The sequence below is a fragment of the Spea bombifrons genome, chromosome 4 (genome assembly GCF_027358695.1).
Source record: "Spea bombifrons isolate aSpeBom1 chromosome 4, aSpeBom1.2.pri, whole genome shotgun sequence".
Taxonomy (NCBI): Eukaryota; Metazoa; Chordata; class Amphibia; order Anura; family Pelobatidae; genus Spea; species Spea bombifrons.
Window position 1 is genome coordinate 98,789,809 of NC_071090.1, and position 25,386 is coordinate 98,815,194.

Sequence of the window (25,386 nt, forward strand, 5' to 3'; positions counted from 1 at the left end):
AAGACTTTTTTTTAATAATAGTTCCATAAAAAAAAAAAATCTGTTTTTTTTCCCCCCAGGAAAAATGAAGAACTTTCCTATAAAAGATTTGGCTCTTCGCCAACAGAGGTAAGGAAAATATAATGTGTGAGATACAAGAGTCACAGAAGCATGATCGCTGCACTTTACATGGCTTTGCATGATGTGGCTCTGGAACACTAGGTTCCAACAACGTCAATCTAACGTCAACGGCCTGTGTTAGGAGACGCTGCCGAGAGCTCGGAGCTAGCGGTCTGCGCAACAAGCGGAAACATTATCCACACTGGTGATTCCTACACCTAACCAATCTATTAGCATATATTGGAGGATAACCACCACCTCTGTGCTTAATTCCAGCACATTGCTATAGTGATATCACACATTTATTTTATCTACCCCTCTGTTGAAGCCGAAAGGTGAAACATGTTAGCGCAGGGCAGCTGTTCCTCCTCTCTGGCAGCCGGTGGACGTCGGCGCAATGTGCTCAGACAACCTCCACTGCTGCCAGCACCTCAGCCGGGGCTTCTACAACGGAGTGCCGGCGTGACATGACCTTCCAGTGCTCTGTCATAGAACCCCCAGCGGAAGTACCGGCCAGTAGCAGTGGAGGTTGTCTGAGCACATTGCGCAGATGTCCACCGGTTACCAGAGGAGGATTCAGGTCCACTGCTGCGCTGTGGGGTATTCTCCTCTCTGGCCGCCGGTGAAGATGATGCGCTCAGACAACCCAGCTGCTGCCGGCACTTCCGCTGGAGCTTCTATGACGGAGCGCCGGAAGCGGAAGTGCCAGCAGCAGCGGAGGTTGTCTATGCGCATCGCAAAGATGTCCATCAGCTGCCCCCACTAGACACCAGGGAGTCTGGGGATGCATTGGTAAGTCTGGGGGGGAGCAGAGTGGCATATCTAGGGGATAGAGTACCATATCTGGGGAGCAGAATGGCATGTATTTTTTATTTAACAATATTTTTTTTCTTTAAAATGGCACCAAAATCTAAGGGGGCACGGCCTAAATTCGGGCCAATATGGTATATTTATTGGAAATACATTTGTAATCTCAAATCTTTAGTGCTGACCACTATTGTATCAATAGCTGTATTATTATCTTGGGGTTATCTGGGAACAGCCACAATCAGGTGGTATTCAGCAGCCTTTTTTCTTTCCTCAGTAACCACTATACCCACTCCTGACACAGGCCTTCACATGGCACTTTATATTAAGGACTGGTCAAAATCAGGCCTGAATGTTCTCTTCACGCATCTGACTCTGATAAGGGGTAGTAATAACTTTTTCATATCTAAAGACTGCATGTTTACTTACCTAGCCCGTCACACATATTAAGTATTTTCTGTAAGTCAAATTGTTTTGTTATATACTACTTATTATGTCCTGTTTACCCATTGTACAGCGCTACTGAATATGATGGTGCTATATAAAATAATAAAAAGAATCCTGAGGTTTTTTTTTTTCCTATTACTGTTTACTCTTGCTTGTCTACAGATGTCCACAGACATTGGCCTACGACAGAATTGGCTTTTAGCTAACCAGGTTCTTTACCCAACACCTCCCTATGCATCACTGAGGGAGAACATAGCCAAAGTTTTCATAGTTCCTGTTAGGAAACGGAGATTCTTGGATATGATAAAGAAGTTTGATCTAAATGGTAAGTTCCACTAAACATCCAGGGTTAGATTTACACTACAGCAGCCACCCCTATGCATTAACAAATAAATGTGTGTGTGTGTATATATATATATATATATATATATATATATATATATGCAATAAGCCTCTATTAAACACACACACACACACATATATATATATATATATATATATATATATATATATATATATATATATATATAAAACAATTCTGGTGTGGTATGCTCTAGCTCCAAAACAAATAAATAGGTTACAGAGTATAAAAATAATATATTTAATAGAGGCTTATTGCATCAATATTTAAAATACATAATTGAACATATAAAAAACAATTGATATAATATACAATTTGCCAAACAAATGCCAGTGACCTGACGTGTTTCGCCCCTCATCAAGAGCTCTTTGATGACTCTACAATGTGGGTAGCGGGTAGACCTCTGTGAATGCCCCACTTTTAAAATAGAATTGAACCTGGTGAGGGATATACACAGCTTTGAATTAAATCCAGCTGCACTATAATGAATCCAGCCATACTATACTCCTTTTACTCTGCAAAGCAGGCCTTACAGGTTACAATGTCTATATTATTAAGCCAGCTCTAAAAATCCTCTGAAGAAGCCCCTTAAGGGCGAAACGCACCAGGTCACTAGCATTTGTGTATTTGTTTTGCCAATTGATTGTATACCATATCAATTGTTTCTTATATATTTAATTATGTATTTTTATACTCTGTAACCTGTTTATTTGTTTTGGAGCTAGCGCATACACCAGAATTTAAAGATTTTGCATATTTTTCTTTTTGCTATTTAGGGAACACTACCAACTGGTAGTATTGCAGCAGTTTCTCTATTACATTCTCTGTTGATTCTTTCTTTTATTTTTCCTTTATATATATATATATATATATATATATATATATTTTTTTTTTCATTTACCTGATTTATATTACGGTGCAGACCAATACACTCTTGAATTAACTACTAAATGGTCAGCACATATTATTCAATTTGGGGGGGGGGCAATCCTGGTCACATTCTGCCCTCTACTACTTACCATCAAGTAGTTTCCTCATGTCACTGTCAGTCAGAAGAGCTGGGTCACTGAACATGAATGGCTGAACAAAATGAAAACCAGTTCATTCTGTGGCAAACCTAGGAATTTCCAAGGTAGTGGACAGGGACCTCTCTCTTGCTCCAGATGAGAGGCAGATCAGAAACATCTTGCTGCCTCCAGCAGGTGAAAAAAGCATTGCCCTGTGGTCTGTCACTCATCAGCGATATCCACAATGGTCCCAGATAAGCGCTTTAGCTGTTGGGTTGTTTCACCCTTTGCATAATGTTTATTGCAGGAGAAAAAAACTATGCATAACAAGAATAACAAGTGAATGTTCTTTTATATATATATATATTTTTATTTCAGATCTCAGTTATGTGTATTTTTCTACCAGTGACAACGAGCATGAATTTATTGGCACTAACACGCCAACTCCTATTATGGATATTTTCCAGAAGTCATGTGTTGTGGAAAATGGCACGCTTTGGGCAAAATCATTGCAAGGCCAAAATGTGAACTTAAAAGGTTAGTTCTATATTATATCCTTTTCACTAAATAATCTGGCAAAAAGTTATGGTAGATTTTTTTGGGAAAAACAGCCAAATGCTGTTTCCTGCCTAGAGAAAGAACAAACAGACCCAGAAAGCAGGACTTCACATGGAGCCTCCAGGTCAATTATTATTATTATTATTATTATCCTTTATTTATATAGCACCAACAGTTTACGCAGCGCTTAATACAATACATAATTTCAAGGGATATGACAAGACAAGATTTGACAGACTAAGATAAACCGATACATTTGGTGGAGAGAGCCCTGCTCGCAAGCTTACAATCTAGAGGGAAAGCTTACAATCTAGAGTCAAACCCAGAGTTAAGAAAAAATGTTGGTGCGCTAAGCTAGTCTCAGGCTTAAATAATACAAATGTATAATATGAGGCCTACCAAACAGTGTGAGCGTGTTGCAAATGCAGCTTGCTGTCCAGGGGTTAAATGGGAGGAGGTTTAATTGCACCTCCCCCAACACATTAATAAGGTTTTGGTAGCAGTATAAACTGCTTTGTGTGCCCACTGTGTAGGAGGTGAGAGTAGGTTCTCACCCTATTGAGAGTGTGCCTTGATGTGGCGGGTGAGCTTAATTATGCTTTGGCCAATTCATATAACCAAAACCTCTCATTTATATTATGTTTATATATTTGTTGCCAACTTTATTAGGGTGAGAAGCGCAGACAGTTTTTGTTTTTGTATACAAACCCACAGAGTTCTCAGGTATATTGATGTCTGATGCATGATTTCTGAGCACACATGAGCATACCTGGGAATTTCACAGGCTGGTTCTCCAAGAGCTGTCCATCTCCTCCATATGAAAGCTGAAAAGAAACAAAGCTGGGTAGGTGGGAATAGTTGTGCTCCGTGCCCAAGTGACCCTGTTTAGGAGGGAAAGCCCCTCTTTCCCAACCTGATATCTCGCTTTTCCTTCAGTTTATGAAAGGGGTGAAGTAAATGAGCACGAAGGGGGTGAAGCTCAAGATCCCCCAGCGATCAAAGGACTACCGTAGAGCCCTGTGGTTAACTGGAAACCCCAGAGCCTCAAGAGCTAACACAGAGAGCTGGATTGCAGATACAGGCGGCCCCTCTATTAAAGGATAGGCTTTATTTACCCAATAACATAGCTATGCTGGCCAGGTGTGCTTTATGTCCTATTTACTAACAGGGATCGTATGCTTTAATCCTGCAGCAAAATTTATCATTGGCATTGGCAACTTAGCACAAGGAGAGAAGACCCCTGTTAGTTTAAACATCTATAACACAAACCTATATCTCTCTTACCAATCTGGCAAACTTCAAGTACAGGTGAGTGCGAAACACTTCGATGTACAGTGCAATAGTAAAGGAATTTCAGTATACAATAATTATATCGAATATTATTATGAACAAAAACACAAATATATAAAAATGAAATGAGTTAGCATTTAACACTTAAAAATAAGGACATATGGAATAGATTAAAAAAATGTTGGTTTATATTGTGGAGAGCTTAGTTTTTAATACTTACATTGTTTCTGTGTTTTTCTTTATTTTTTTAGCCAGAGACTCAAAACGCCATTAATTACACCAGCCCGGATGCCCAGAAGTTTTTTTTCTTCGTTACACAAACTGGTTCTGTAACGTATTCATTTGAGCCGGTTACGGCCCCAAATTGGTTCCTCAGCACTAGCTCTCAAGGAAACTCGCCTGTTACGGTTCAGCCTCTCTCTGCCAATTCCTATAATAAAGAATTCAAGTTTGACCCAGGATATTTTATTCCTGGTGTTTCTGGGAGCGTTAGTAGGTTTGATAGACCTTTACAAGAACAGGAAACGTTTGGTAAGTCTATTCCTCATATGCAAAGAAAATATAGTAAAGAGGTGTGTAAAATATGGCAAAATACCTGCTTGCCACTCTTTAACAGGGACGATCCTGTTACCTAGAACAAAAAATAACATTAATGAACAGAGCACAACAATCTATGGCAGGTTAAGTGTTCTGCCACATCATATAGTGCTATAAAATATTTCTAATACAGGATTCTGCATAACCTATTGTGAGAACTCGTCTAACGCTCCCTAGTTCCTGTTTTCTGGATCACTGTTTAATGTCCCTAACATCACCCTATAGAAGAATGCGTACTAAAGTACTTTCTGAGTACTTCACTATGAATTCTTCCAAAACGAAAAAAATAAATAAAAAAAACAACACTTAACAACACTTAACACCTGCTGCTGCAGCAGCTACTCTTCATGGTCTAGCTATTCTTGCTACTAATTGGCTGCTTGTAGACAAGGGCAGGATGGGGCTCCAGGTGGTCTACCATAAGAGGTTAAACAGCATGCCAATGGAATGTTCCTGCTTATTGTTCCTCTCCTGAAAACAGGATTTAAGATGGCCTCTTCCACATTTACATAGGTTTATTTACCTTAAAAAATTAAAAAGTAGGATAAAGCGTCAAATCTGCTACCATGGTGCTCTTCATAGGGATAATCCTCAGGTTGAGGAAGAACGTGGTATGAATGAGTCCATGATGGGATAATGTAGGTGTTTGCTGTAATACAGACATGTGTTCTTGTTTTAGGTGACGTTGACCAGTATGTTCTGAATGGATCCAAAGAGATGTTTAGTCCGTATACATTGTCTTTGAGGCCAGCTGGAGACGTGGCAAACAGAAGTTATTTTCTGCAAAATGACAACTTTCCCAAAAAGCAATTGAGAAACAGCAGAGGTCAGTCCCATATTTATAAGCGGTCTGCAAAAATGTATTGGGTTAGGAGGTTATCTCCATTTGATGTTACTGCAACAAAATATGTCCCTGTAACCATGACTATAATAATTAGCACCTATAGAAGAATTTATTGGACCAAATTTTTGGGACAGCTAGACAGTGCTCAAAAAACAGGACTGTTGGGAGGTATGTTAAAATACATTTCATTGGCGGAGGCCAATAATAAGGCAAATATTCAGATTACAGACTTTAAATGCTATATGTTTTTGTGAAAGTACCAGATGTTTGAGTAGTTTATTCCCTTAAAAAAAGATGGAATGGTCCACTCCAAAGGAGTCAAATGAGACAGAAATTACATTTTCTAACTATTAAGGGAATAGACTGTTTAAAAAAAAAAATTAAACGTCCAACGGCTAACCTATCTGAAAGGAGCTTTGATTTTACTGTCAGAGCAGCAAACTTTAATGAGGTCCTTAAAGAAAATTCCCTCTTTACATTTATATTCTAAAAGAAATATTTTTTTGGTTGCGCAGACAATGTATATATTTTGTGCTGTTTTGACTTAATGTTAATGATTTTTATGATGGATGCATATTTCAAATGTGGATTTCCATTCTGTTTACAGGAATACAATATAGAACAACCTATTCGATAAGCCGCGTGGCCGACTGGAACCAACCTTGCGGTTCACCGAGACATCCGGTTGCCAGATATGAACTATTTCCACATCAGTTTTAAAAAAAAAATGTAAATTATAGGTTCCCATTAAAGAAATATTTTCAATGCCTTCTTTGTAATAAGTTTTGTATTATATAAAAAAAACATTAAATATTTTATTATTACTATGCTATGGAATTGTTAATATAGAAGTCTGACATATACATTATCAGATCACCACCAAGAAAAAAAAATGTATTGCACTAAGAACATTAGTTACAAACAGAACCCCCCCCCTTTACATTTGTAAGGGGGGCACCACATAATTTAAAGGGACCTCTTAGTTATCATATGCGTTAAAGTGCATGTGATATCTGGAGTGTCCCTATAAGTTTGTTCAAAATTTGTGACAAAATGACACAAATAATAATATAAATTACCCTGGTCACATTCATTTCTTATTTAATTGCCTAGTGCTGATCCATTATATATATATATATATATATAACTGAACAAATAAAAGAGGAAGCTAGTCATTTTCCACGCAGCATCGTTTTGTGTGATAGAGGGAAAATTAAAGACATGGTTATCAAATCCATTATTTTAACTGACTTCCTGGGCAGCCTAGATTATTTTTAGATGATTTCTACCACATTTTATGAAAGAATCCTCTTAAATAGAGAATAAAATGTAACAATGAACAAAACAATGTGTTGTTTACAACTCTAAGCTACTCTAAATAGTAACAGGAAGAGACATTGAAGCTGCTGTAAACGGCGGGGATTAGCCTGTAGACTTCAAAAGTTGCGCTTAAAGTTGATGCCCCTTTTTTGGGAACAACAAAAAAAAGACGTAAAGACGCATAAGCTTTTAAAACCTCACAGGTCTCTTCTTCAGGGGCAATGAATATGTTGGCCCAATTAAAAGTAGCATCATTGACTTACCGCAATACTTTGTTTTATTCAGGATAACCTTCAAAGTGTACTCTTAGCAATATATTAAAAGGATGTAACTCCATGACAATGTTATGACTGTACCCAAAGTGACGTATATAACAGTAATGTCTATGGACCAGATCACTCACAGGCAAACTGGTGATAAATCATCAGAATCTGTGAGCCATGGCCTATTCACACGTTGAACTGACTGTTAATTAAACATGTTTTTTTTTCCCAAAAAGTCAAGTTTATTTATATTATTTACATCGGATTTCTGAATTGTCCCTGTTATGTTACAAGCCAAAGATGCTATTTACAGATATTGCATTGGTATTTACCTATATGCATATATCATATGTAACATACAATTAAAAAGACACTGGATAACTACCATACTTTGGGTATAAATGTTTTAAAAATGTTACAATTGTATCAATCTCTCTCTCTTGTAACTGTAGAGCATTCATGTATCTTGTTAGTGACACATTGATGTCACTACATGAGGGCGCATGCAACTACCCTACTCTTTGAAGGTATCTCCATAGGGCTCAAAGATCCTGACCCTAGTAGTTGCCTACGATTGGGTATAAATGTATGTCCCATTTCATGACAGGTCATTCTTGAAACTCAAAGGTTGATCAGGTGTCTACACTTTCAGGACATCATTTTCACATGTTGGTGACCAGTATATGATGTGTAAAGTGTATTATGTACAGTTATTAGTAGGGGGTTAAAAATGGTTGGCAGTGACATAAAATAAGCAGAGCTTTTACCTCTTGTAGTCAGTATCAGCCAAATACATATGAGATTAAACAATACCAGGACCGCCTGAACGCAAGACAAAAGGGGCAGCCGCCCCGGGTCCAGTAATCCTTGGAGGCCCAAAGCAGCTGCCCCTTGAGCCCAGAACACCACCGGAACAGGGCACTTACTCGGTGGCTCTTCCTTAAAAAAGATCTCAACTCACCAGCTGTCTCTCTCTTCGGGGGCAGGCAGCCTCTTGTGCTCAAAGCATGTATGCAGTAAGCATGTAAGTCAGAGTGTCGGGGGTCACATCAGCTCCCGCGCTTAGACTCCAGAGAACGTAACTGTGCAAGCGCCAGACTGAGAGGAGACCACGTGGATGAAATTTGGGCAAGTCCTGCGTCTGTGTGCAATCTGGGTGCTGGTGCAAATCCTGGAGGAGTAGGACAGAGGTGTGACACAGTGAAGGAGGGGATAAAAGGACTTGGAAGGTGTGGGTTCAAATCACACGGGGGGCCCACACAGGGTCTCAACATCCAAGGCCGGCTCTGATCGCAACTCGCACATGCATTTCGGGTCACTCGTCAGATCGGCATAGAATTGTGCTCCTGCCCTGTGTGAGTCGAGTGGAGATGTCTCATGCAGAGTGTTGCTAGTGTCAGAAGGAGGGAACTACTTGTTTTCTGGGTTTTTTTGGTGTTGGGGTGGAGGGTGTGATTGCGTGCTAAGGATCGTTCGGGGGGGGGGTTATTGGCAGGGAAACAGTAGCCCACGGTTTAATCAATATTGAAGACGGTTAGTGATAATTATATTCCAGGTTTACCAATTATTTCTTCAACTTGCTTTACATTACATTAATTTGAAGCCTGATCAGCCGCACAAGCAGGTGGGGGTAAGGTGTCCTTAACTTTACATAACGCAGTTCCTTCCCTAACAGTTAAATACTGTTTTTCCTGGTTTAATTATCTTTTCATTTTCTGTACGAACATACGCTGTGGCCTCTTAGCATAAGAATATAGATAATAGGATCACATTACCCTCAGATAAAAGTGACTGTTAATTTGAAGTTGAATCTTCTACTGGGCCACTAGCTTTCATGACATTCAGTTAATTCTCTTCTCCATCTGATCTTTATATCTTTCCTAGTGTTGGCCCAATGACAATATTCCAAATGCTAGAAACAATGGTAGCTTTAGGTTTAATATGAGACATATTAATCACCATAAGCCAGTGCATTATATTGTACATAGAACACAAATAATGTGGGCATAGGGCTATCAACGGCGACAAAAAGACATCAGCAATCAATTCTTATGTATTTTAATTTCCAAATGAATAAGCGTCATTATACCTGGGAACGCTGCAGGTTTGACTTCGAGTCTCTTGGTGAGATGATGTTTCCCTGAGTCTCAGCCAACCTAATACAAAAATTATGGCTGCCTGCGAAACACAAAAACAGGGTTTTTCTATATTAATATTAATCTATATTAGTATTAATAATGTAAGACAAGTAGAGTTCTACATTTTCCTCTTTCAGTGTTTCATATTTAATGATGCTTTACGTATACCATAAACACATTAATACCGTTTATTAAATAGGCTGAAGAAGCAGTGAATGTATTTGTGTTATTTAATGTGGTTTTGTACATATATAATAATTTTTTATATATTTGTTTATTGTTTTTCTCCCCTGCCTCATCATGTTGCCGTGTCTCACACGTTCATGTTTTGTGAACTAATAATTGATTCTGCTTTAATGAAGTCATAACTCCCTTAGTTAGAAGCAGGCTGCACATTCTATTGCACACTCAGATAGCTTTTCGATGTGGATGTATCAGCATGAAGCTGTTCCTGATCGGGGTTATTATTTGGGTTCTTTTGGTGTCATCTGAGAGCTCAGAACATGGAGGTGAGTTTATCGGTTATTACAGATAATTTGGCATCAAGGGCTTTAGGGATGATTATATACCGCAACGACTGTTATTATTAACTCTATGATTTATGGATGTTTTATAGTTTTACAGCTCATTCTACTATTAACTATTTAACCCACCTCCCCATTGTATTTAAAACAGGTTAATGCCTATAATTGACAATTAGTTTTAAAACCAAATATATTTAATAATGTGTTATTCACACTAGATTATTAATATTGTGTAAATACCAACAAAATTACATTTTACAGATTACAGGGATATCCGGTTTATTAAAAGACCTTTTGTTTTTATTTCAGTCTGTGGAAACAGACCCCTAGTGGAGGATTTCCGTGGCTCCCGCGTGGTGGGGGGAAAGGATGCGGAGCCCGGTAACTGGCCCTGGGCAGTGAGCATCCAGGAGGACATTGACAACGAGTATTTTCATTTATGCGGCGGTGTTGTACTCAATAATTTGTGGGTTCTCACAGCTGCCCATTGTTTCAAAGATCGCGGCAAGTAAGTAAACAAAAAACAAACATGGCATACACTTAGGTCAATATGGGATTTATTAATGCCTGAAAAAGTAAATTCACTGATAAAATGTACTTTGGTTTATTCAGTGACTATCATACCTGGAGACTTGTGTTTGGCGCCAACCAACTTTCAGACATGGGGACAAAGGCTCAGATCCGAGCTATAGAAGAAAAGATTCAACACGAGAACTACAACCCGGAAACGGAGAGTAATGACATCACCTTGCTCAGGCTGAATAAGCCTCTGAAATTTGATGAATACACGCAGCCAGCGTGTCTCCCGGCCAAACAAGCCATTCTGGACAAAATGGACGAATGCTACATCGCAGGCTGGGGCGTCCTTAAAGAAGCCTGTAAGTATCCATAGACTTTATATATAAGAATAGACTCTCTCATTATCCCTGCGTGCTTATCTTCCCCTATCCATGGATTGGGCCCTTGTGGCACCTTTCTGGACACTGGGGCCTGGTGGCCCCATTGTAAGCTTTAGAGCCAGGTCACTCCATTCTAAGGGTGACGGAAGGAGCATGGGGTGGGAGGGGGCACCAAGATTTCTGAGGCCAGCCCTGTATCTGATAACTCTTTTATTCATCAGCCACTGAAACATCGGACGTCCTCCAGGAAGCTCCTGTGAATTTAATTCCAGTGGAACGCTGCAACCGTCCAACCTGGTACAATGGAGCTTTGGGTGACTACAACTTGTGTGCCGGATATGAACAGGGTGGTATCGACAGTTGCCAGGTAAGCCCATTATTGTACTCATTCCCTTCTAACTCACGGATGATACATTGTTAATGTTTTTAACATCATGTACAGTTGTAGTAATTTTTAATTAAATGCTTTCTTTTCTTGATTCACACAGGGTGACAGTGGAGGACCTCTGATGTGTAAAAAAAGCAAAGCTAAGTTCTTCACCGTGGTTGGCATAACCAGCTGGGGCTCCGGCTGTGGCCAGAAGCAAAACCCTGGAGTTTACACCTCTACCCAGTATTACCTCGAGTGGATCTCTAAACACATGTCTGAGAAGACTGCATCCAAATCTTTGAAGATGAAGGCTGTGAAAAAAATCTGGCCTAAATTAGCTGAGAAAATCAGCCAAGCTGGCAAGAAAGCCCATTAATTTTTGGGTGCTCTGGAAGTAGAAGAATCAAATCTGAACCATCTCTTCACCAGAGGATTATTATTACATGTCAGCAATGTGTAGATTAGAATGATAAGATTAATAAATAGAAATGCATGAATAAGCCGTGTACTTGTGATGAACATGGAATGTTCTGGATGTGTATTGTTAGGATTGGCTAGTGTGAATACAAACGTGTATTTTGTGTGTATGACGAACTAAGGTATTTAATACAAATATTCATATAAACTGTTAAATTAAATTCGTATAAAATGTATTGCAGTTTAGTCGATCGTGCCCTGCTGCTGCTAAAACTATAAACTATATTGATTTTTCTTTGATATTTAAACATCACCAGAATTAATAATCTACCAAACCAAGAAGGTTATTGAGGGATATTTGCTTTATTGTACAAATTTGTGAATTCTGTGTGTGTGAGGTGGAAAAAAAAGAGAAGATTTCAAAATCAGAGGCATCTAATGTTCAGGGTTAATGAACATACAGTATGTAGACAACCTCTATCGGCAGCAAACTCACAAAAGATGGAGAGTTCTGGGTAGGATACCCCGGGAAGTTCACGGTTAGACTCCTTGCCAACTACCACTAACTTTCCACCCCTCACAGCCCCTGAATTTTCAATGAGTTTAATCTCTTGAATGGGCAGATGTCGCACTCAAGTCCTGCTTACTTCCAACCTGTTCAATTATATTTGGTGCTAGCCTTTCCATAATACATAGCTACCTCTACCCCTATCTGGGGGCAGGCATTATACTTTAATTTATCTGATTATACCACTGGTTCAAGTAGTTCTTTTGAAGAGCCGTACCTTACCAAGTCCCGCATCTCCCATACAGACTGGCACAGGCTCACTACATTTAAGAAGAACATTTCCAAAATTTCTTGGGATTGTCCTTTGTCATTTTTGCAATTGGATTAAAGAATGGAATCTGTAGGGGTTTTTTAAAAAATGTTTTTATGTAATCGGCCACATTAAGTGGAAACTAGCATCATAACCTTCCCTTAATGTTTTCCAACAGTGTACCTTCTAACCTCACGGATATTACCAATCCAGCCCTGTCAATCAACGAAGTCTATGGACAATTGCTTATGTATAGGTTGACCCATGCGTTCTTTCTCAAACCCCCAAAGGAAGCCTTCTGAAGTTGTCAAAGTTGTGATTCAAAGTATATTTTGCAGTAATAGGAAACATGGGTTCAACAGACAGAAAATAGCCGAAACGTTAAACCGATGTCTACCTAAATGTCCACCTTAATTACAGCACCAATGTTGACCTGATCTGCATAAATTATTCTTCTTCGTCAGTTCATAAGAGGTGCGAAAAGTGATATGCCATCATATATGATTTCCGAACTAAAGGTTTTATAAAGTACATGGAGGAGATTAACTATCATGAAGGCATGGAACATCATGAAGAAAGCAGTGATGTCTGTTTCTGTGCACACAGATATCCAGCAGTTTCTATGCCGGAAGTCCTGCGTGATCTCTTCATCAAGCAAGACTTCCTATATGAATGAACATGAGTAGTGAGTTCCACTAATCAAGGACCGATCTGTAGCATCAGTAAAGAACAAAAAACCCTGTGAGAGTATATATATATATATATATATATATATATATATATATATATATATATATATATATATATATATATATATATATATATATATATATATATTCCTCTTGAACTCTCAACAATACCTGAAAGGATCGTGACCAGGGTGCCTCCTCTGTGGCTCTGCCAGAGGAGCTGGATGGGGAGATCAAAAGATATCCCTTCGCCAGGTCTCTCTCGGCAGCGGCAGACAGACAGCCTCTCTTGCAGCCTGCAAGTATACGGAAGTCAGGCGAATGGGGGTCACATTACCCCGGCAGCGGTAAGTCCTGTGGTTGGAATCAGGGGTGCTAGGGTTGGTCTTTGGGGTGTGCAACTTATCATCTATGCCTGCAATTTAGGGGGTCAATGCATTTTTATTTGATCTATACTGCTGACTTTGCATTATCACACACACCTCCACTGGCCTGGAAAATCAGAACAGTCCTGCTTAAACAAGGACTGTTGGGAGGTATGAAACCCCCAATCAAGTGTCTTGATTCTGGAAATGCTATATATTTATGGGTTAAGCAATATATAGCCATAGATATACACAGGTGCTTTTAAATAGTATATGCTGGGTGTGCGCCAATTCTTGCTTTGTTGTATGTACATGTCGGTCATCAATTACTGGACAAATCTTAGAAGATATGCATTGCTGTTTCAAAGCCTTGAGTTTTTACAGTTAGTAATTGTATAGTTTGTAATTGCAATACCAAAGAACACATGAATAATATGCAAAATGATTTATGTCTGGAAAGCAGACTACATAGTGTATTTCACTGAGTCCATCAACTGCGGGTTGCGGGTTACTCAGTATTTTGAGTAGCTCGTGGGCAACTGCAGCCGAGTAATGTGGCAGGAGACCCAGTGGAGGTCTCTTCAGACTCCGCAAGTCCCTGACACCCAGTGATTATGTGACCAGCAAGAAATCCCCTAACTTCCATACAGATATTTAAATGTGATCACTATTCAATATAACATACATTTAAAATGATAGCTCGAGGTCACACATTTCGCTCCCTGCCGTCAGAAGGGAGGATAGCCAGTACATCCTTAAGAGGTAAACACATTTTTCAAAAACGTAAAAAACCCACTTACCTGATGTAGAAACTGTAACGCTGCAGGTGCCCTTCTCTTCTGTGATCTGAAGATTCATGCCACTGATTCAGCCTGGGATTAGAAAGTACCAGTCAGTAAAATGTTAGCAAAGAGGGCATAAACAAATTTGCTTGGACCATTACATAAAGCATTTTTTGTCCCCACAAAGCTGCATGAATGTTATGGCAGGTAGCTGTATATCCAATTAAAATTGCGTCTGTCCTGGGATAAAAATACTGCCAATGCACAGGGCATTACAGTGTTTATAGGCTGCATTGTGTTTTAACTGCATATGTCTAAGACACACACAGCCTAAATGCTTGTAACTGAGCTCCAAACTACCCAGTATCTGCGCTGGCTAGCCTAGAGCTCAATGCCGCAGGGTCATCCAGGGGTCCAGGAAGGAAATGTTGGTGAGTGACCAAACATACAACATATCTGTCAGACAGGACAGAGTAACTGCTGCTTCACCAGCACACAAAAGCATAACACATGTACATTAATACACCCATGCATACACAAATATGTACACAGAAGCACAACTCCATACATTCATACACAGACATTCACACACACATACGTAGACTTAGACACGTGCCTTCACACAGACATGCATGCAGAATGCACCATCGACAAGTGTTTTGTTTCTGCTGTGCAATGCATGCAAATGTATACCTGGCACAGCAGCAAGTGAGGGGCCTTGCCACGACAGGCCCTGGGGCAAATGCCCCTTTCACATTGTTAATATGCCTCTGTTAATATGGTTTGGTGGAGTCCCAAAACAGCCTGAGACAGTTTATACCAATTCTTAAGGATTAATAAAGCAAACCAATATTTGTTAATTGCTGCAGTGCAATGTATGCATTGGTCTGCACTGCAGAGCTGAAATACAGTTGTACTGGGTGAGGTGGAGACCTTTGTGTCCTTAATAAAATCATGACTTTACGTCATGAGACTAGTAAAATCTTAGAATTTTATTAAGGACACGGAGGCTCCTATTATAGTGCAATTTCAAAGCTGATCAACCAAACGTTCAGAAAAATGATGGATAGGGCGAAGATAGAATTCCCGAAATGTAGTGTCAGAAGACCAGTCCGCAGCCTTCAAAATATCCTCTATACGACAACCAAGGACCGCAGCTTTGGATGCCGAAGAACTCCTAACAGAGTGTGGAGAAAAGATGGAAGTATCAATGCCTGCCCGATGTAAAATCCACTTCAACCACCTGGAAAGCGTGGAAGAAGAAACAGAAGCATGAGGCCGTCTAAAAGAAATAAACAAGGGAAGAGATAAGGGATCCCTAAGATCCCGAGTGCGGTTCTCATATTCCCGAAGACAAAGAACAGGACAGAGGAGAGGACGAAGAGGAAAGGACAGATAAAAAACTGTTTTGATATTGGTCTTAGTCCTCCTAGAAATATCGAGCAAAACACCATCTGGACGGTAGACCTTAGCAGAAAAATCCAAGGCCCTGACATCAGACGCCAAGTAAAAGTAAAAGTTTTGCCGATAACTCCTTAAGAGAAAGCTCATGATTAGCAGACCAAGCCTCTAGGAAACGAAGAACAACATTAACGCCCCATGTAGAGGAGTAACGGGGCACAGGGGGTCTGGAAAAACGGATACCCTTGAGTAACCTGCATACCAAAGGATGTTGGCCAATAGGAACCCCATCAAGAGGAGAGCGGCCAGCTGAAATGTCCGAGCGATACAAATTAACCGTACGATACGCTTTGTTGTCATGAAAGAGATCCGTAAGGAAAGACAGGACCATTTTCAAAGGGGCGGAAACGGGATCCAATGACTTGCCCAGGCACCAGCGAGAACAGGATCGCCATGCTGAAGTATAGGCTCGCCTAGTACCCGGGGCCCATGCATCGGCCAGGAGGAGGAGAGTTCGTTGTGAAACACCCTCGACAGACCAGGGTCCCCGGAAACACGCCAAGCTACCAACTGAAGCTTGTTCAGAAGAATCAGTTTGTGCGGGCGAAAGTCCGGGTCGAGGAGCAGGTCCCGGAAGGAAGGGATAGGCCTGGGAAAATCCGTCGACGTTTCCAACAGTTTGGGAAACCAAGGTTGAGATTTCCACAGCAGAGTTATCAAACCGAGGGATGTCTGTGTTACCTTTCGCCGGCGGGTCTGTCCAGGGAGCTCCTCTGCTGCCGTCCTCGGTGCTATGGAGGTGCACACACGTGCACGCTGTCATGGCGGCCAGGAATCCTTACCCAGCAACTGCGTACGTCACGCTAGGGGGCGGGTCCTCCCGCTTTTTATCTGATTGGCTGATTATTGCCTGCAGCTGTTTGGCACCAAATTTAAACCCACTGCTCACTCTAATCTGAGCCCTTGTGTGGTACAAACGTTATCACTGTCTCAGTGTGCTATATTCTGATTTACTGGTTTCCTGACTCCTGCTTTGTTCCTGACTACTCTTTGATCGCCGCCTGGATTGACTTTGGATTGCTTTTTGGACTTTGCCTGTTTGCTGCCTGCCTCGACCTTGGACTGTGACCTGTTTATGCTATTGGAACTTTCCTGCTGTTGTCCCACTATTCCTCCTGCTACTACCCGTCCTGATATCCTACCATTCTGCAAACGGGACCCGTCTCTCGTCGAATTGTTACAGTACACAAGGGCCATTTAATGGATCCCGCAGAAATGGATCAGCTGTTCCGGTCACAGGAGGCAAGAATGCAAGGACTGGATCATCGTATGGATCAATTGGCGCAAGCCCTGCAAACTCTCCTCACACGCACTGATCCGCTGGCAAGTACCGCTACTCCTCCTGTTAACCCACAAGTCACCACACCGCCTGCTGCGGCTATACCATTGCGCCTACCACCTCCACCTCGTTATGGAGGGGATCCCAACACCTGTAGAGGTTTTCTTAATCAGTGTGCGATCCAGTTTGAGCTAATGCCTTCTATGTTTCCATCTGACCGAGCCCGCGTCGGCTATATTATTTCACTCCTGACAGACCGAGCCCTAGCCTGGGCTTCGCCTCTTTGGCAAAAGGAGTCGCCTTTAATCAATGACTACCGTGACTTTGTGGCTACCATGCAAAGAATCTTCGATTTGCCAGGTCGTGAGGCCACAGCTTCTGCATCGCTCATGTCTCTCCAACAAGGCTCCCGTTCCTTAACAGACTACGCCATAGAATTCAGAACGGTAGCCGCTGAACTGGGTTGGAACAATGAAGCCCTAGTTGCTGCATTCATGCATGGCCTATCTGAGAAGTTAAAAGACGAATTAGCAGCCAGAGATGTGCCTGAGGACCTGGAGGATCTAATAACATTTGTATCCCGCATAGATCTCCGCCTCAGAGAGCGACAATCACAAAAGGAGAAACAAAGGAAACCTCTTATACGGCTAGCTCCCCGTTTCTTCAATTCCACACCCCAGAGACTAGACCCGGAGGAACCTATGCAATTGGGTGCTACCTCCTTAACTGAGCAAGAAAAGACTCATCGTCGCACTGAAGGCCTCTGTCTGTACTGCGGAGGTAGGGGACATTTCGCTAGATATTGCCCGAACAAGCCGGGAAACGCCCGCACCTAGGTAGGATCAGGGGACCTACTCTGGGTGTTCTTTGTATCTCCCCTGAGCACCAGATGAAACGCATGACGGTTCCAGCCTCATTATCTTGGGAAAACACCAGGGTAAACGTAGAGGTACTCATCGATTCCGGTGCTGCCGGTAATTTCATCGACTCCACGTTTGTTACCCGGTATAATATACCGCAGGTCAAGAGACATACACCACTGACATTGGAGGCAATTGATGGTAGACCTCTAAGCCCTTCCACTGTTACCCATGAGACAGAGGCCATCGTCTTTCATGTAGGAGCACTGCATCAAGAGGTTATGAACTTCAATGTGATTACATCTCCTTCCTGTCCTGTGGTGATTGGATTTCCTTGGCTCCAGAAACACAATCCGACGATAGACTGGAGAACTGCTCAAATCGTGTCTTGGGGTGAGGACTGTCAAAAACGCTGTCTTTGTAAAATCTCACCCGTACACAGTGTCACTATCTCTCCTCTCTCCACCAGAATTCCGAAACCGTATCAAGCATTTGCGGATGTTTTCAGTAAGAAGGAAGCGGATCGCCTACCACCCCATCGTCCCTATGACTGCCCAATCGATTTGTTACCTGGAACCACACCTCCTAGGGGCAGGGTATATCCTCTTTCGAAACCAGAGAACGAGGCTATGGAAGCCTACATCAAGGAGAATTTGGAGAAAGGCTTCATCAGAAGGTCCACTTCCCCGGCAGGAGCGGGATTCTTCTTTGTGAAAAAGAAAGAGGGGGATTTAAGACCATGTATTGATTACCGTGGTTTGAACCAGATAACAATAAAAAACAAATATCCCATACCTCTGATTCCTGAATTATTTGACCGTTTAAAGGGTGCTACTATCTTCACAAAACTTGATCTCAGAGGGGCTACAACCTTGTACGGATACGTGAAGGACATGAATGGAAGACCGCCTTCAATACCAGGTCAGGTCACTATGAATACCTGGTCATGCCATTCGGGCTCTGCAATGCCCCAGCAGTGTTCCAAGACTTTATTAATGATTGCCTCAGAGACTATCTCTCCCAATTTGTTTTAGTATATCTTGACGATATCCTAATATATTCACCAGATCTCCAGATGCATCGCCGGCACACTACCCTTGTTCTTCAAAGATTAAGGGAGAACGGACTCTATGCTAAACTTGAAAAGTGTCAGTTTGAGGTTTCCAAAGTTGCTTTTCTTGGTTACATCATCAGTTCGTCCGGTTTTGAAATGGATCCTACCAAATTGAATGCCATCCTTCACTGGCCTAAACCAGAAGGCTTAAAACCTCTTCAGCGATTCTTGGGCTTTGCAAATTATTATAGGCGTTTTATCCGGAATTTCTCACGGGTCGCAGCTCCTCTCACAGCCCTTACTAAGAAGGGGGCTGACGTACACAACTGGCCTAAAGAAGCATACCAAGCTTTTCAGAAGCTCAAAAAGGCATTTACCTCTGCTCCGGTCCTGGTTCACCCTGACCCGTCTCTTCCTTTCACCCTTGAGGTCGATGCCTCAGAGAGCGGAGCGGGAGCTGTACTATCCCAGAGGAAATCTTACTGTAGTCCGCTACACCCATGTGGCTTCTTCTCTAAGAAATTCAGTTCATCCGAAAGGAATTATGATGTGGGAAACCGGGAACTCCTAGCCATCATACTTGCCTTGGAGGAGTGGAGACACCTCTTGGAAGGCACCACCATCCCGATAACCATCATTACAGATCACAAGAATTTATCCTATCTGAGCACAGCTAAACGCTTAAATCCACGACAGGCCCGGTGGGCACTCTTTTTGTCACGCTTTCAATACATCATTACTTACAGACCCGGCTCCAAGAATACCAAGGCTGATGCTTTATCCCGTCAACACGCTACTATCATGGAGGAGGAAGAGATCGAAAAAGAACCCATTATTCCAAGGAACAGGATACTGGCCATGGTTAAAACAACACTTGAGTCTCCTCTGATAACCAGACTTAAGGCTATGCAACACCATCTTCCTACCAACCTACCACAGGGAAAATTGTTTGTGCCCATGCGGGAAAGAATCCCTCTCATGTCTATCCATCATAATACTTTACCTACTGGACATCCAGGTGTTTCTCGAACCATTTCCTTGATCAAAAGATCATACTGGTGGCCTACCATGAATAAGGACATCAAGGAATATGTGTTAGCCTGCCAAGCCTGCGCCAGGGTGAAGACACCTCGCTCACTACCTTCTGGTCTGTTACAACCACTTCCTCTACCCGAACAACCTTGGACCCATCTATCGATGGATTTTATTGTGGACCTGCCGCCTTCCAATAGATATACTACTATTTTGGTTGTGGTCGATAGATACTCGAAAATGGCTCATTTCGTTCCACTTCTTGCTTTACCTACAGCGGCAGCACTTTCTTCTATCTTCATAAGAGAGATCTTCCGATTGCATGGACTACCTAAAGAAATTGTCTCAGACAGAGGGAGCCAATTCGTGTCAAGATTCTGGAGAACGTTCTGCTCTGAGATGGGAATCAAGTTATCGTTTTCGTCTGCCTACCATCCCCAATCCAATGGGGCAGCGGAGAGGACCAACCAATCACTGGAACAGTACCTACGCCTTTTTATTTCAGACCATCAGGACAATTGGTCCGATCTTCTTCCCTGGGCCGAATTTGCCTTCAACAATGCTACTCATGAGTCCACTAAAACATCTCCGTTCTTCTGTTGTTCCGGTGTACATCCACGTTTCCTACCTGACTCCTTCCAAATGACTAACATTCCTACTCTGGATGACAGATTAGCGGATTTAAGAAGGACCTGGAATACAGTTCGGAAATCGCTACAGCAGGCTACTGAGAAACAAAAGAAACACGCAGACAAAAGAAGAGGTGGAACACCCTCATATCTCCCGGGTGACCGTGTATGGCTATCCACTAAGAACATTAGGTTGCGTGTCCCTTCATCCAAACTTGCCCCTAGATACATCGGCCCTTACAAGATCCTCAGACGCATCAACCCAGTGGCTTACGAGTTGCAACTGCCTCCAACTCTTAGGATACCCCGGGTATTTCATGTGTCCCTCCTGAAACCCCTTCACTGTAACCGGTACACCACTCTGGATCCTGTTCCGGATAAGGTCCAGGTTGATGGTCACGAAGAGTATGAGGTGCGTTCTATACTGGACTCCCGTTTCCACAGGGGCTCTTTACAGTATTTGGTCCATTGGAAGGGTTATGGACCCGAAGAACGTTCCTGGGTGTCGGCCAAGGATCTTCATGCCCCACATCTGGTGAAAGGTTACCATCGCCGCTTTCCTTCCCGTCCTGGTTGTGCCCGTCCGGAGTCCGGCCCTTGCGGAGGGGGTTCTGTTACCTTTCGCCGGCGGGTCTGTCCAGGGAGCTCCTCTGCTGCCGTCCTCGGTGCTATGGAGGTGCACACACGTGCACGCTGTCATGGCGGCCAGGAATCCTTACCCAGCAACTGCGTACGTCACGCTAGGGGGCGGGTCCTCCCGCTTTTTATCTGATTGGCTGATTATTGCCTGCAGCTGTTTGGCACCAAATTTAAACCCACTGCTCACTCTAATCTGAGCCCTTGTGTGGTACAAACGTTATCACTGTCTCAGTGTGCTATATTCTGATTTACTGGTTTCCTGACTCCTGCTTTGTTCCTGACTACTCTTTGATCGCCGCCTGGATTGACTTTGGATTGCTTTTTGGACTTTGCCTGTTTGCTGCCTGCCTCGACCTTGGACTGTGACCTGTTTATGCTATTGGAACTTTCCTGCTGTTGTCCCACTATTCCTCCTGCTACTACCCGTCCTGATATCCTACCATTCTGCAAACGGGACCCGTCTCTCGTCGAATTGTTACAGTCTGGAACCGTATCATATGCAGAATCGTCCGTGCAATCATGCTGAAAGGTGGGAACGCGTAGAGTAGGGTCTTCGGCCACTATTGGAGAAATGCGTCCGTGGCAATCGCCAACTGAAGAACCTTGGCAGTTGCGAGTTCAGGCGAGACGCGAACAAGTGGATCACCATCGGACCCCATAGACATTGAAGTTTGGAAAAGACAGAAGGATGAAGGCGCCAATCTCCGGAATCCCTGAGAAAACGCGAATTCCAATCCGCTGTGATGTTGGAAAGACCGGGAATGTGAACAGCGCTCACCGAAATTCCATGAAAAAGACAGTATCTCCAGAAATCTCTTGCGAGACATGCCAACAGTTTGGATTTTTGCGCCCCCAAGATGGTTGATATACCGCACCGCTGTTACGTGGTCCAGCTTGAGAAGGACGGAAAAGGAGGCCCTGGGAGGCGCTAGACTCCGGATGCCAAAAGAGCCGGCTAACAGTTCCAGGCAGTTGATGTGAAGAAGGGATTCTTCTGAGGGCCATCTGCCGCCTGTAGATATAGTCCCGTTGCGCGCTCCCCAATCATGTAAGCTTGTGTCCGATTCTATAACCACGTCTGGAGTGGTGCCGAAGATGGCCCTGCCATTCCAAGCTTCCATGTGGGACAACCACCACATCAGCCCGTCTCTGGATTCGGCGTCGAGAGAAATACAATTTTCGTAGGAGGGAACCAAAGATAGTGAAGAAGTTCGTAACCTTTGCAGCGCCCGGTAGTGAAGGGGGCTTGGGAATATGGCTTGAATGGAAGAGGACAATAGCCCTATCATCCTGGCAATCTGACGCACGGTCACTGTCTCCAAGCGCAGCAATCGCCTGATCTCCTTCTTGATTGCCACGATCTTGGATTGTGGAAGGAAAAGAGACTGTCGAACTGAGTCTATCCAAAATCCCAGAAATTCCATAGTCTGTGAAGGAACGAAGCATGATTTTTCTCCATTTATGAGAAAACCCAGGGACTGGAGAAGGTGAAGAGCCCAACCGAGGTGTGATTGGAGGAGCGAAGGAGATTGAGCTAGAATGCGGATGTCGTCCAGGCAGATTATGAGACGTACTCCCCGAGAACGAAGGAATGCCGCTACCGGTTTCATGACCTTCGTAAAGCACCACGGGGCCGATGAAAGACCGAAAGGAAGACAGGTAAACCTCCACTTCTGACCTTCCCAAATGAACTGAAGGAAGTTCTGGTGAGAGACTGCGATCAGGATCGTGAAATACGAGTCTTGAAGATCCAGCTTCACCATCCAATCTTCCGGTAACAAGAGGTCCCGGAGACAATGGATCCTTTCCATTTTGAATTGGTGATACACCACAAACGCATTGAGGGGTTGGAGATTGATGACCGGACGGGAACCCCCTCCTTTCTTTGGAACCAGGAAGAGACAACTGACAAACCCCGGAACGAGCATGGGGGTTGGTAAAATAGCCCCTTTTTGATAAAGCGACCTTACCTCGTCTGAAATCAGGTGGCTCTGAAGTAGTGGAAACCTTGGGGAAGGAGGAAGTCAAGCCTGTCGAGGAGAAACAGTTCTAACTGATAACCCTTGACCGTATTCAACAGCCAAGCGTCTGAGGTAATTAAATCCCATACGTAATTAAATCCACCTTCGTGGGAAAGAGAGAAGGGACTTGCCGTAAGGGCGTCTAGATGAAAAGTACCCTCTGGAACCTCTGGTGGATGCAGGGCGACCTCTGGAAGGAAAGAAGGGCGTCGATCTTTGTTCAGGGAGAGCTGGACGTTGAGAGAAGGAGCCCCTGCTTCGTCCGGCCCCTGCAAAAACTCTTGGGGCGAAAACTCTTTTCATAGAGGACTGAGCCTTATCGAGGGCAGTAAAGGTCTTTACAAATGAGCCAACATTCTTAACAAACGAGTCCCCAAATAATAGGCCTTTGGCCGAAGGACCCGGCTCCTGAGTAGCCATATTGACCAATTTGGGCTCAATTTTAATCAGGATGGACTTTGGTGATGGAACATTGTAGCATCCAGCAGAGACTGGAAATCCTCTGAGGGCAGAGGCTGAGCATCATCAGCATGGATGAACCTGCAGCCCCAGCAGGAGCAGCCTGGTCACCAAAATGATCCATGAGACATAATAAAAAACGGGAAACCACTAGAAAATACCGGCTGAGAAAAGAAACAATGGGTTGATTAACCCGAGAGAAAAACACCTGACTAGAAACGAAGGAGCTGAGACGTCTGCCGGCGAAGAGCAAACAAAGATGGCCGCCACACGAGTCAGGGCGCATGCGCGCACCGGACTCGCCGGCTGAGAGCGAAGCCGGTGACACGGAAGCTCCGAGAAGAGCACCGCAACGTGGGCAAAGAAAAACGGAGGAACCAGAAAAACAAGAACATTGAATTAATTGCTTTTATTGTGTTAGGCATGCTCCTGTCTATTTATTATTTTATGCATACACATGATAAAATGATACATGATGATACATGATACATGATAAAAAGCATGAATCAGAAAAGGCTATAAACAGGAATCGAGTCGCCCGTATGCAATACTTTCTACGAAATGAAGACTAGCCTTTTCCGTAAACTGTTGCGTCACGCAGTGCTGTAGGGCTTATGAAGTGAAGTTACAAAAGGAACTTCAGCTCTTCACAAAGGAATCTTAGTGACCCCACAGAGAGGTTACACAAGTTAATACTACTTCAAAATACGAGGAAGAAGAGCACAGGAGAAATTGAAGCAGACGTGAAAGGAAGCGGAGTAGATGAAAGTTTGGAAATTCAAGGAAACTTTGAAAAAATTGGCCAAATATACAAAAGCCCTACTGACATCACATAAGAATGCACAAAAAGTATTGGTAATTTATACTGCAAATATTATATATGGAATACACCCTAGTTATGATGACATGAGTGGAAGAGTAGATTACATTTTATGCCGATTCCGTAGGCTTTAGGATCAGTAATCAGAGTCGTTAGGATACATATGAAATCACAAACCGATACAAAAGGAGAAGAGGTCCCTGCTCTTAAGAGCTTACAATCTAGTCAGTTGAGGGGGAAGTGAAACAGTGGAAGAGGACTGCTTGGATGAGGATGGGTTGAGTTGGATAGCTATCACAAGAGAGTGGAATGGTATTTTTGTTGTTTGTGTAAGTATGTCCAAATGTTGGGAGATGTTTTTCAGGGGAAGGCTGCAGGATTTGGTGAGGGACTGGATGTGAGGGATGAAGGATCGAGCAGAGTCAAGTGTGACACCAAGGCAGCGATCTTGGTCTGTAGGCTGGATGACGGAGTTGTCAACAGATAGAGTTGTCAGGAATTGTGGCCAGAGTGGATGGTGGGAAAACTATATGTTTA

The 25,386-nt window shown here is 42.8% G+C and overlaps 1 long non-coding RNA gene and 1 pseudogene across 1 annotated transcript; both read left to right on the plus strand.

The window, feature by feature from the left end:
* Positions 1-4,992: 4,992 nt before the first annotated feature.
* On the plus strand, positions 4,993-6,772 carry LOC128492296 (uncharacterized). The gene is made up of 3 exons (XR_008354075.1): positions 4,993-5,100; positions 5,846-5,992; positions 6,618-6,772. It is a non-coding gene; the product is annotated as an uncharacterized LOC128492296 (long non-coding RNA).
* A 1,828-nt stretch (positions 6,773-8,600) lies between these two features.
* On the plus strand, positions 8,601-11,900 carry LOC128491480 (acrosin-like; annotated as a pseudogene).
* Positions 11,901-25,386: the final 13,486 nt, after the last annotated feature.